General features: G+C 34.0%; 1 protein-coding gene and 1 long non-coding RNA gene across 9 annotated transcripts in view; one reads left to right on the top strand and one right to left on the bottom strand.

The window, feature by feature from the left end:
* The window catches only part of LOC135579573 (uncharacterized), a 34,638-nt gene extending 28,549 nt beyond the window's left edge, over nt 1-6,089 (bottom strand). For both annotated transcript variants that reach the window (XR_010472940.1, XR_010472941.1), the window contains exon 1: nt 5,632-6,089. This is a non-coding gene — a long non-coding RNA (uncharacterized LOC135579573). The remainder of the gene's footprint in view (nt 1-5,631) is intronic.
* Nucleotides 1-12,462, top strand: part of CDIN1 (CDAN1 interacting nuclease 1) — a 124,909-nt gene that overhangs the window by 69,644 nt on the left and 42,803 nt on the right. For 2 of the 7 annotated variants that reach the window (XR_010472935.1, XR_010472934.1), the window contains exon 11: nt 7,770-8,195. The exons of the other annotated variants lie outside the window; for them this stretch is intronic. The gene's annotated coding sequence lies outside the window, so the exon portion shown is untranslated. The remainder of the gene's footprint in view (nt 1-7,769; nt 8,196-12,462) is intronic. 7 annotated transcript variants of the gene reach the window in all.

Below are 12,462 nucleotides of genomic sequence, written 5' to 3' on the forward strand. Positions count from 1 at the left end.
GTTTAAACTATTTTTTTCTTATCTTTCTCTGTACTGTCTTAAGTATTATCATGTCACAGGAGACTCATGTAGTGCAGATAGAGCATTTTCAGCTTTTGTCCACATTACTGCAAGGCTTCAGCTCCAATTTTCCTGGTATTTCTCATTCAGATTAGACAAGCATCTAGGTTTATGTACGATAAGAGCTGACAGGATAGATCCTGCTATGCTTGCCAAGGGCCTGGTTGCAGACACTCCACTATGTCAAAGAATGTCAACCCCCCACAGACCTTACCTTTCAGAATTCCTTGTAATTTTTAATTGACATTTACATCTGACATTTTCAATGTATTTCTTAGTATTGAGTCTTTATCTACCTAGTGATAGTTAAAACTGAACCAAACCAAAGCAGAAAGAATTCCTGTAAACTATGATATCATATATTTTTTATTTAACAAGGTCAAGGTGCTGGGCTGAAATTCAAGAATGACCAACTCCCCCTTCTTTTGAGTAATTCTATATTTGCTATTCTAATCCATTTCAAATGATAGTTGAGAAGGATAGTAGGAGTATAAAGCAAAATTTAACTCTTAGTACTAAGGAACAAATCATAAGTATATTATTTTTACTATGCCTCATGCACAAAATGATGCAGAGATTTTGAGGAAATTTTAATACTAATAGAGATTTTCCTTTGAGTCAGGTACTTGAATACTGAAAGCGGTGTCTTCATACAACATATACATGTAAACAGCATAATATTGTGAATGAAGTGAAGCTGGCAACTATGTAATTTAGCTGCGTGTTGCAGTGTGTTGTGCTTCCTAGCCTTCAGAAATCTCAAGTTTTCATTTGGTTTAAAATAATAAAGTCTAATAAATTAGCATGAGCATAATTATTCATCTATAAGAAGTTAGAATGAAAGACTACAGTTGATCATAAATGTCACAAAGCAAAGAAGTAGATGCGGCATTTTGTCACAAATAATGCTGCTTTTCTTCTAATTAGTTAATTTACATTTTACAAATGAAGGGCAAAATTCAGACAGAACATAATCTAGTAGCATATCATAGCTTTACTGACCTGTATTTGTATATGCCAAATTTAAGTTAATTAGAAATGTAGATGCTGTTTGTTTTATCTGTCAAAAAGCTCATCTTAAAAAAAAAATCTAGACACACTTTTCCCCCCAACATTTATCATCTAAATAATAGTCTTGCCAAGATGGCAGCCTCATAATAAACTCTTTTCAGTGGAGTGATGGGTAATGAAGCTTGCTTGTGAAGGCAGCGAAAAATGTTGTCTAGCCAAATGTGTGAATATGATGGCTAGAGAATCAGTGGACTTTCTCAGTCATCAATCTTTTTAGTAGCCTCTTATACATCTGAATATTTTGATAGATGATCTAATAATTGAGTTATCTATCTTTCTAACTATCAGAGTTGCATAAAAATTATTCTCACATGCTATTGAATATTATATATATTGGGCATCCAGTAAATTTTTCAAAAAAGGTCCAAGAGGTGGAAGAATTTAGTTATGTCTTAAGCAGCCTTTAATACATTAAATGCTAAACTGCTATATGTAGAATATAAAGCTATTTGTACTAATATAGGGAAAAATATAAGTAATGTCAGTAACTGATTACAGATAGGAGTCACAGTAAATAAAGCACATAAAAACATGAGACGGGTGAGGTTAGTGCACAATCTAAGAGAAATACGAGGTATAAAATGAGTAGATTCAGTAGTCCCTGGCCAGTTAATGGACAGTAGTCACATTTACACACAGTTGCACAAATTCCTTCTGTCCAGGAAATCTTGGCTTAGGCAAAAAGAAATACAGTGTCACTGTGGAGTCCCAAGTTACTGTTCAGCCTCTGTGAGAGCAGTCTCTCTGGATTAAAGATGAGACTGAAAAGCATGTATTGAAACTACCCAGAGTTGAAACTGTTGCCAGAGCACAAGAATCTGCTTTCCTAGGGCACTAATCCTGCATTAAAGGAGGCACTCAGGGTATTTGGATAAGTTGCATTAAGCACATCATCAGATGTGTCTTATTAGGGCTTCTGAGTAGCAGAGCAAAGTGATTCTCGGTGTCAGTGTATTTTTTTAAACATTACACTTCAAACAGGCATTATATAATTCTTTACTTTGAATGTCTTTCTGTCTAAAGGGTCAGGTTAAAATTATTTTAACAATAATAGAAATATTTTTGCATTAAGAATATTTTTAAATTCAAATATATTTTTCACCCTCAGTATCACCAGTTTAGATTTAATTACATGCTTTTCTACAGATTATATAATGTTTCTTCTTGTAAATTCTTGAAAACTGTATGTGGGGAACTCTTTTTCTAATGCAGTTATTCTGAATTACAGCATATTTACATTTTTAGTACTTTATTTGTAGATTTTATAACTACAGCAAGGTATAAACAAGCACGTTTTATGAATAGTTCTCCAGTTAGCAAAGTGGCTTTTCTTTCTCTGGTCAGAACTAGAGTGACTGGGACACTTTCTTGAGGATATCAAGAAGTTATTCTCTCATTGCAGTTTAACGAAACAGGTATCAGAGGGATCTGTTTTATACTTACTACCTGCTTAAAGGAGAAAGAGAAAGGTGCATTTCAAGGAGTTGAATCATTTCACAAGTACTTTGTGAAAGTATCATTTAGCCTCATTGGACCTTGCAGCTGCAGGCAAATTTCCAAATTTAACAAAGTTTAGGCTTTCTCACTGACAGTGGTTATGACTCTCATGCTTAGTAAGCAAAGTTCTTGATGTTTAACTGTTCTTGTTAAACATACCTAATTAGTTTGATGCGTTTTGGGTACACATAAAGCAAGACACTAAAATAAGATTATTTGAGTATCAAAAACGTAAAAGTTTACAACAAAAATTTGGTTTTGAAGTTCTAATTTTGTCTTGCAATATCACATCCCACATAAGCAGTCTATGTTTTTGTTTCAGTAATGTTTACATTGATTTTATGCAATTTTAAATTGCATAAGTGTAATTCCACATAAGCATAATTTAAACCTAGAACTAAGGCAGGAGGAAACAAATTAAAAAAAACAAATGGTTAAATGATTCTCGCTCATTACTTGAGAGTTTTCATATAGGAAAGCTAAAATTGCTTCTGAATATATAAATTCATAAGCAATTAACTGAAATTGATCAAAGCCAATGTTTGATTTTCTTTACTGTGTGTGGCTTCTTCTGACCTTAAGTAAATTGGCAGTTATTGTAGTTAGCATTTGTAGCATGTCTACCTGAGAACATACCAAGTTCCTATGCATACACAATGTGCTATGCAAACTTAAGTATATATTTGTGTGTATAATTTTAGGATGTTTTATATCTTAATTTAGGAAGGAGATCTTCATTTCCCTCTCCTGATCATAACAGCAAGCATCTGTGTTCCTTCTGGTTTGTCATTTGATTAGCATACTCTCATCCATCACTAGTCTTTGATATGAACGTCAAGAAGTCATGTCCTTTTGTTTTAAATGGTAAATCTGCATTTGCCATGAATACTTACAGACATTTCAAGATTTACATCTGAATTGTCAAAGTATAACTGCACAACTTCTCTGACATGTGTGACATTAGTAGTGAAATAAAGAACTTGTACCTTTTTCATGGATAGGCCATAATTTAGAGATTGCAAGGCTGTTTTAGCTGTGATGCTGAAAAAATTTGTCCTTCATCCACTGTATTTCTAAGATATGGTTTTTTATCAACAAGAGACAAACAACTGTACAAGAGCCTCTGCAGACATTCCTATTTGCATGGTCCATGCCTGTCTCTTAAGGTTTCATTATTTACGTTTGATGTCTAGTTAGCTCTTATCAAAACTAATACCATCTGAAGTACCAGGCTTCCAGTGGTCACACAACCAACATGAAAATTTCTTCAGTCTGACTAATATTATTAAAGACAGTATCTCTTTAAACTTGAGCTTTGTTTCAGTGTCTGGATCAATTATATCTTGTAAATGCATTTCCATGAATGTTTCACTACTTGTTTCATTAAATGAAATACATCTGAATTAAATTATATTCTGCACAGTTTAAAACTGAAAAAAAATAGTGAAAAAGCAGGTGTTTAGACAAAAGCATTACTACCATTCTTACTATGTGTTGCTAGCTTATAATTGTTGGAATTGTACAGTAAGTTAAAGCATTTTTGAAAACAGACACCTAGATGGTTTTTTATCAGCTATTTTATCAGCTATTGTACAAAAAATTGAGTGTGTCATGCAAATATGTAACTTAATTTTAGTTCCTAGAGAAGGCAAGTGTTGATCACATTATTTATGTCTATTTGGATTATACTATTTACTTGATTTTTAAATAATGAGAAGTATACATATTTGAGGCTCTCTGTAGAAGAGTAATTTTGAAAGTATGATCTAATATTTTTGTTTCAAAAGGAGAAATATCTTGCATCCTTTGCAACAGAGCTCGATGCATTAAGTGAGGTTTTCTGGCATACGAAGGATGCAAGTTAACTTGAAGAAGACAATGATGGCACTGAGCTTCTGTCCAGAGTTAATCAGCTGCAGAATTTGTAAACTGCATATGTGTCAAAGTTGAAAATGTTAGCATTCTGATGGAAGCTTGAAAAGGTTAGACCTGATAAAAGCTATCAGCCGTTAAAGAAAGTGATTTATGGGAATGTAATGACACAAAATGCCTCATTTATCACTCATGTATAGATAGGTTAAGGTTTCTGTGTCATACTTTAAAAACTTGACCACTTAGAATTGTCAAAATAGGTACTTAATTGCCTATCATACATTTCAGTTCAAATTTCATTTCCTTGAATTTTGGTGATTTTATGTTTTGCTTCTCATATGGTTCTTTTAAAAGTCATTCGTATTTCATATTTATTTTATATTTGTTTCAAATTGTATACTCAGTGCTCTGTTAGAACTTCTATTAGGTAAAGCTGTTGATGTGAGTGTTATCCAAATCTTTTGTTGATTTACAATTTTGTTCAGCCTAACTGTAAGGAAGATAACAGAAGGTTTCATTTTCTTTTGTTTTATGCCACTAATTCTCATCAAGAGTTTACAGCTTTCTAATTCAATCCTTACATTTCCTCTCCAAACTGAAACGAGATTTAAAAGTGATATCCATCAATTGGTTTCCAGTTCCATTGATTTAAGTTACTGTTTATGTCTATACAAATTAAATTTAATCCAAAACTACCAGCACAGTTAAATGATCCTAAGCCAAAATAAAAATGTTAGGGAAAATGCACAGTAGTATGTTATCCTTTTACTGGTTTGATTTGAGGACAACAGCAAGTACTGTAGCTTTGAGACTAACTTTTGTTTTATTTTTAACTGTCCATAGTTTCATCATAATACTGAAAAAGAAAAGGTAAACACAAACATGGGGAAATCCTTATTAGGGAATTATCTTCAATAACATATTTGTAAGATAAGCAACTACTTTAAAGACATTGCATAAATACTAAAGTACAGGTTCAGCTGCCGAAAGAAAGGTGATAATGAAGTTTGTAAGGGTTTCTTTTTCTTTAGCTACTTATCTTTTTTGTAAGCTATTTCATCCTTATTTCTTGATTTTACACAGAAAAGCCTGAACAGAATAATTTCAATTTTGAATATCAAAAAAACTTACCTTTTTCTTAGCTTTCACAATTTATGGCCCCAGTTGTATAGCATTCTGTTTGTTCAGCGATGACCTTCCAGGTTTGATTTAAAAGGAAGTCAGAAGCATTTGTCATGTCTGCTCGATCTTGTCCAGGGGTACCTATTGTAATTATAAAGGACTAATAAGGTTGTTTATAATAGAACAGTCTGACAACCCTAAAAATCTTCTGGAGAGCAACTTCTTTTTTGTGATTGTGCCTATCTTAAGGAAAAAAAATCTGTAATCCTCTTGCTTTATGTTGCATTGCATCTTTTCAACATTTAGTTGAGAAACTGTAAAGAACTTGCACCCTGAAATACTTAACTTAGTTTTAAAAGATAAGCTGTATGATTTGCTCATTAGTAATACCTCTTGGGAATACTCAGTAATAATGTGGCTATAGTAAAGTTTCACCCTATATTTAATTATATAATATATTAATACTATATATATTAAATATATATTAATATTAATATAAAAGCGAAACCTGAAATTCCTTTCACAGTGAAAAGAAAGAAAACACTTATTAACACGTCTGTTGCAAAAATGTGTGATACATTAATATAGTGAACTCTGTTTCTTAGGAAAAAAAAAATCCAAATTAAGAAAATCTTGTTGTTTATTCTATCATATGCATTATTAAAGTGCTTCTGTAAGTAGGTGTTATTATAGTGCTATTTTACTTTATGTGTCAGGGGGTTTACAACTGACTATGATCATTTTTCCCTTCATATGTCTTTGTCTTGCTTCCTCTCTTCTCTGCCTCCTCCATTTCAGCATCATCCAGCAATACTACTTTTTTATAGGCATACATATAAGGTAAACAAAAACATACTAAAACCAATGGAATTTGAATGTTTGACATAAATGTTTACCTCTCTTGTAGGGTATGTAACAACACTGTAGTATTGTCATACATTATTTAAATACCCTTAGACAGCAAGAGCAGAATCTTGACGATTCAGTAATCTCATCATGTGATTTCAAGAAGGCTTTTTTTCATATCTACAATTGAGACAAATTTATGTTGTATGTATTTATGGTTGTTAAACTCAAAATTGTCTCATTTCATTAGTCTTTAACATTGTGCTCTCTTAATGACTATGAAGAAATGTATTAAAATGCCTTAATTATAGGGCTAGAAGAAGAGAAAGCACAAGACTTTTTAGCATATGATCTTTCAGTTGTTCACTAAAGGATAAAGAAAGCATTCAAGCATGGTTTAGATAACCGTCAGCAATAATAAAATGCAAGGTAGTTTGTAGTGCCTTTAAAGACCTTTCGGGGAAATAGATTTAATTAAAAAACAATAAAATGGACCTTTAATTTCAGAGAAATCCAAAATGTTATAAAATTTCAGGATGTTACTGTATTAAGTAACGTATGTTTCTAAGGATGAGGAAGAATAGCTGTGAAAATATTCTTTAGTCCACACAGCGGTCATGGCTTTGTTTTCTGTGTGTAGAAGTATGTCCTTTAGCTTCTAACACACAAACTAGAGCATATTTCAGGTTTTCTTAGCTGATTTATTTACCTGTTTGGGCTTATTTATTTTGTTAAGTTTTTAACTTTTTTTTTTTTTAAATAAGGTGAACATTTAGCTTCTTAATGTAAAATTATGTTATCACAGTTATCCACAGAACAACATAACCGACGTATTGGCAGACGTATTGCCTATTTGGTAGAGTCAGTATGCTCCTATTCCTCATACATGTCTATGTGATACACTATGAAAAAAATACATTGCAAAATATATTTCCAGTTTCTGCTTTTTTCTTCTCATGTAATCAAAAATTGCATTTGCTAGTCATGTTTTAGGTTATGTGGCATGCTGAAAAGTTTAGTAAAGTACTTGTTCTGCACTATTGAGTTATACCACTTCTGGTGAACTAGGAGCAACTTTACTTGCATGTGATTTATACCTTATAGAACACGTTCATAGTGAAAATAGGGCTTGAATATGTAGGGTCTTGCTATATTCTCTAGTAAATTGTTCGGATTGTTAATTCATAGCAGTGTTCACTTTGTCACTGACTGATCATAGAAATGGAAAATCATCCCTGTTCTCGGAGACTTTATTTTTTTCTTTTAAGAAAAATAAGCATTTTTTTTCTGCTTGCACACAGACCTTGAACTGGAGCACAAATGAATAGCACAGCCTCCGTATCATCTACTGGGCAATGACCGTGTAAGAAGGGTAGCTGAGTTACTGCTAAAAATGTACAAAAGTGTGGCACAGTTATGCATGAAGGTGCTCCATGATTTTCTTTGTTGCTGGACTTCCTGAGGCTTGAGGCCTCGTAATCACCCAGACTACAAGAGCATGGAAGAGCACATGCACAGCAAAGTGCTTTCTGTTTTCAACTTGTTGTGTCCTTTTCATCCCACTCATCCCCTCTGGTGTGGTTGGGCTATTAAGTGTGGTAGTGCTTCAGCAGAATATACGCCACAGTCAGATATTCTCCAATCTGCAGCTGATGGGCTTCTGCACAAGCATTAGTTTTTATCACTTCCGTTGGGCTTGTAAGTCCAATAGAAGCTCAAGTCAAATGGTGAGTCTGCTTGCTTTCCCTTTCTACTAGTGATTTGTTTTCTGCTCACTGAAGTTTTACGTAGTTGGGTTTTTATGACTGTGTTGCCATGTGTCGTGCTAGAGGTGACTCGTTTTCAGTTGTGACTTTTATAAACTTTGGTAAGCACACTAAGCTCTCACTGAGTAAAAATTACTGCCATATAGTATGTTAATATTTGGCACAGTAATATTTACTTTTTTATGTGTAACAAAGTTATTTTTTTAATGGTTTTTTTCCTTTTGTTGAAAGTCACGTTTCCTAGATTGGAAGATCTTACTGATGATGATCCTTTATCAAAAACAGTAGACATTTTGTATCACTACTTCAAAATGCAACATTCAAGATCTCTTTTGTATTCCCAAGCAAACTACTTGTTGCTTCCATATTTAAAATTCACAGCCTTTAAAAGCCTGATATTGCATCAAAATATTGCAAAGTCAAATTTAAAACTGATTAACTGTTTTCTTAAAACTCAGGGTAAAAGACTCTACAGAAACAGATGAATGAATATGATCTGTTATGAAAAATCTCTACTCTTGTATTAAGAGTGTAAACCTAAGCACAGATCTTCTTGTAACTTTAGTTTTCTTATCACCATTTATAGTGTGTCAAGTAAGAGAAAAAGAATCCAGAAGTATTGTCTGTGCTTTGGCATAAAATGTTATGAAAACAACATAAAGTTCCAGATGTTTTTTTGGCTTGTATTAGGGAGATAACGGATAGCATTCTAGGAAAAATACAGATCATGTCAAACTACCACTCAAATCATGCTTCTCTGCAAAATATCTGGGGGAGCAAGTTCAGAGAGAACAGTCTGTCTTCTCACTGTTACGGAAAAGACTTACCTAGTTGTGAGAGCACACCATACCGTCTTCTGTGTCCTGTGCTTTTCTGGCCCTCTGTAAAATCATTACGTGGAGCTCTGAAAAATACTGCCCTTGCTTGTAGATTTATTTGTTTAATTGATTAGTTACCACAAGACCAATAGGATGTAATAGCACTGAGACCCTTGCCTTCCTCAGCCTCTGCCCTCTCCCTGGTTTGAACAGACCATAAAACCAGGCTGATTCTATGGAACTGGCATGGTGAGAGATCTCAGGGGAATATCTGCATCCTGATGTAGATCTTATCTCAGAATATGTATTTATGAGTGTACTTACGTCTGAATAACGTAAGTGTAACTGGAGTTTGAAATTTAAACATAATACTGTAATGTTATCATAGTCCTTTCTGTGCATATCAGTAAAATACAGTTTAAAATTGTGCCTTGCTGTTGATATAAATATTTCTTACATCTCTACTATAATACACTCTCCCTGGTTTTACCATGATACACACCAGTGAATATGTCTGAACTGGAGCTAGTAGAAAAATTAACTTTTTAAACAATGGAATGTGTTAAGATTCTTTGGTTAATCACAGTTAGGATGAAAAAACCTGTTAACATCATGGGATATTTTTTTACCTGTGGAGAAATACACTGTGCTTCATGAGTCTTTTCTATGACATGAGGGAATTTGTGTAGAACATTCCTTTCAGTAGCTCACACTGTATGTTCTAGAGTATTAATTACCTAGTCAGATTTTATTAGAGCCCATTGAGTTTTGCATAATTAAAATTGTAGCAACAGCTAAATGGTATGACATGTGGAATGCAGAATCTTTGCTTTTGCCAAATGTTCTTCTTAGGGTTTTCAAAGAGGGAGCAGAAAAGTGGAAGAAACTTTCAAGTCAAGTCCAACGCTTAAAAAAGTAAATTTGATATAGATGTGCATTTACCTTTGTACAAAATATAAAAGTTAAGCATAAGAGATTTTTCTGCTATGTTGTTCTTGACAGCAATACTAATATTATGTGTAGCGTTGCTGGAATAGCTATTAATTTCAAAATGCAAAGCTACAGAATTACAGAAATGGATTACTGTTGGCTGGTTTCTGTGCACTTGCAATTTAAAGGTTTCAGTATAGAGTGAGAAAAGTTGTTTATCATGTAAATGCTATCAAATGCATATAACCAAAAAAAAATGCATTTTATATTGAAATATTCTTGTGTTCATCATGGGTGTATACAGTAAATACATACTATCGTTTTTTACGTAGAACTATCTATCTAGCAGAGGTCTGGTTCTGTTTAAAGTCAATGGAAAAATTTGTCCTGTCTTCAGTGCAAGTAAGAATAAAGCTGCCGCCAGTACTAGTCTTGACTTGTGCAATAATTTGGTCCTTTAGATTGAGTAATTAGGTAGAGCAGGCGTGTCAAACTCATTTTCACCAGGGGCTGCTTCAGCCTCGCGCTTGCCTTCGAAGGGCCAAATGTAATTTTAGGACTGTTACATGTATACATACACATTTTAGGACTGTATAAATGTAACATAAATGAAGGCAAGCGCGAGGCTGAAGCGACCCCTGGTGAAAATGAGTTTGACACTCCTGAGATAGAGCATAAGATCCATGATTGTACTGGGACTGACAGTAACTTGCAACAAATCCATTTAGGGGTCACACAGATTGGAGCATCTTTCATATGAGGAGAGACTGAGAGAGCTCCAGCTGTTTAGCCTGGAGAACAGCAAGATCAGGGGGATCTTATCAATGTACATAAATACCTGATGGGGGGAAGTGAAAAATACGGAGCCAGGCTTTTCTCAGTGATGCCCAGTGATGGGGCAAGAGGCAGCAGACACAAACTGAAATACAAGAATATCTACTGAAAAATAAGAAAAAATAATTTTTATTGTGAGAGCTGTCAAACACGAGAGCAGGCTGCCTGGAGAGGTTGTGAAGTCTCCATCCTTGGAGATATTAAAAACCTGATGGGACAAAGCCATGAGCAACCATCTCTAGTTCACCCTGCTTGGAGCAGGACCAGACAGTCCCTAGAGGTCCCTTTTGACTTCAACTGTTCAGTGTTTCTGTGTGATCTTATTTATCATTACTTTTATCTGTATTACTTTTTTTTATTAAGAAAGTCACAGAGGAAGCGATGTCAAAATAAGTGGAGAAAGGGAAATCTGAAGAGCTTTAGTCCAGTAGAATGTGCTACAATTACATTTGTTGTCAGATTTCCTAGATTAGAAAAGCCATTCTTCAGTTTTCAGGGTAAGAGAGAAAATTAGGCTGAAGAACATGAAGAATAACAACTATCTATTTGTTAATATTCTACTGAAAACTAATTATAAGAGCTAAGCATCTCTATAATTTCAAAAACTAAATTAGTCGCTTAAACAGTAAGAAAATTATGAAGCAATAATTGAAGGGATGTAGTAAGTGGGAGGTTTTTAAAATCCTGTTGGTCTGGAGTTTGGAGATCAGTTTGCAGAAGAGTACACAGATGTAGACTCACGAAGTTAGCAGTAACTGCCAACAGATCCTAGTATGTTAAAGGTTGTAATCTTTTGAAAGAAGTTGGTTGGCTTTCCTGTTGACCCTCCTTTCAACTTTAACCTCCAACCTCCTCCAGCATGTATCACTACAAATAAAACTGCTGAGGTTTGACAAGAGGATATAAAGTCACTAGGCCATCGCACACAGATCTCTACATGATTTTTGTTAACCTTAAGCTTAAATGAACACTGCTTTAAGTCAGGGTTTTTAATAAGAAGTCATAAACACTCACCCATATCGCTTTAGTTTTAATAATTACTGTTTTAACAGGGACGAGAAGAGATATACATAGTAAATTATGTTTGACAACTGGAATTTGGTGGTTTTGTTATTGGTTGTCTTTGACCGTTACATGAATTGCTGTTCTTCATTTTAATGTGTACTTTTCCATGCAAGCTGCCTATGATACTGATATAAACATGGCATTTGTGTACAAGGTTATAAATGAATTTTTAGCTCTTGATCAAGGCAAACCAGATGACAAAAATAACTCATGTGTTTGTATTTACCAATATCAGAATAATAATCTTTAATCTGTAGTCACTTATGATGATTTTGGCTTTTCTTTCTCTGTAATTTTTGTGTGACTGTGCAATACAGTTTAACAGTCTTGGGAACTATGCAGGCCATACTTACTAAAAGTTTTTCTTTGTTATTCCGCTCCGGAAAGGTGCCCTATAGTGTTTCCATTTTGCTGGGGAGTGGCCATCTGCAGTATTAACTCTTGCAGAGTCCCTGTTCTTATGAACAACTTATCTCTGAACATAGACTGTACCTTACATGAATCTGTATTGCTGTCCTAAAATTATATGTCTTTCCAGTTCAAAACCATACCGATTTTAAATCAGATTTTCTGTTTTGCAG

The sequence above is a fragment of the Columba livia genome, chromosome 5 (genome assembly GCF_036013475.1).
Source record: "Columba livia isolate bColLiv1 breed racing homer chromosome 5, bColLiv1.pat.W.v2, whole genome shotgun sequence".
NCBI classification, from domain to species: domain Eukaryota; kingdom Metazoa; phylum Chordata; class Aves; order Columbiformes; family Columbidae; genus Columba; species Columba livia.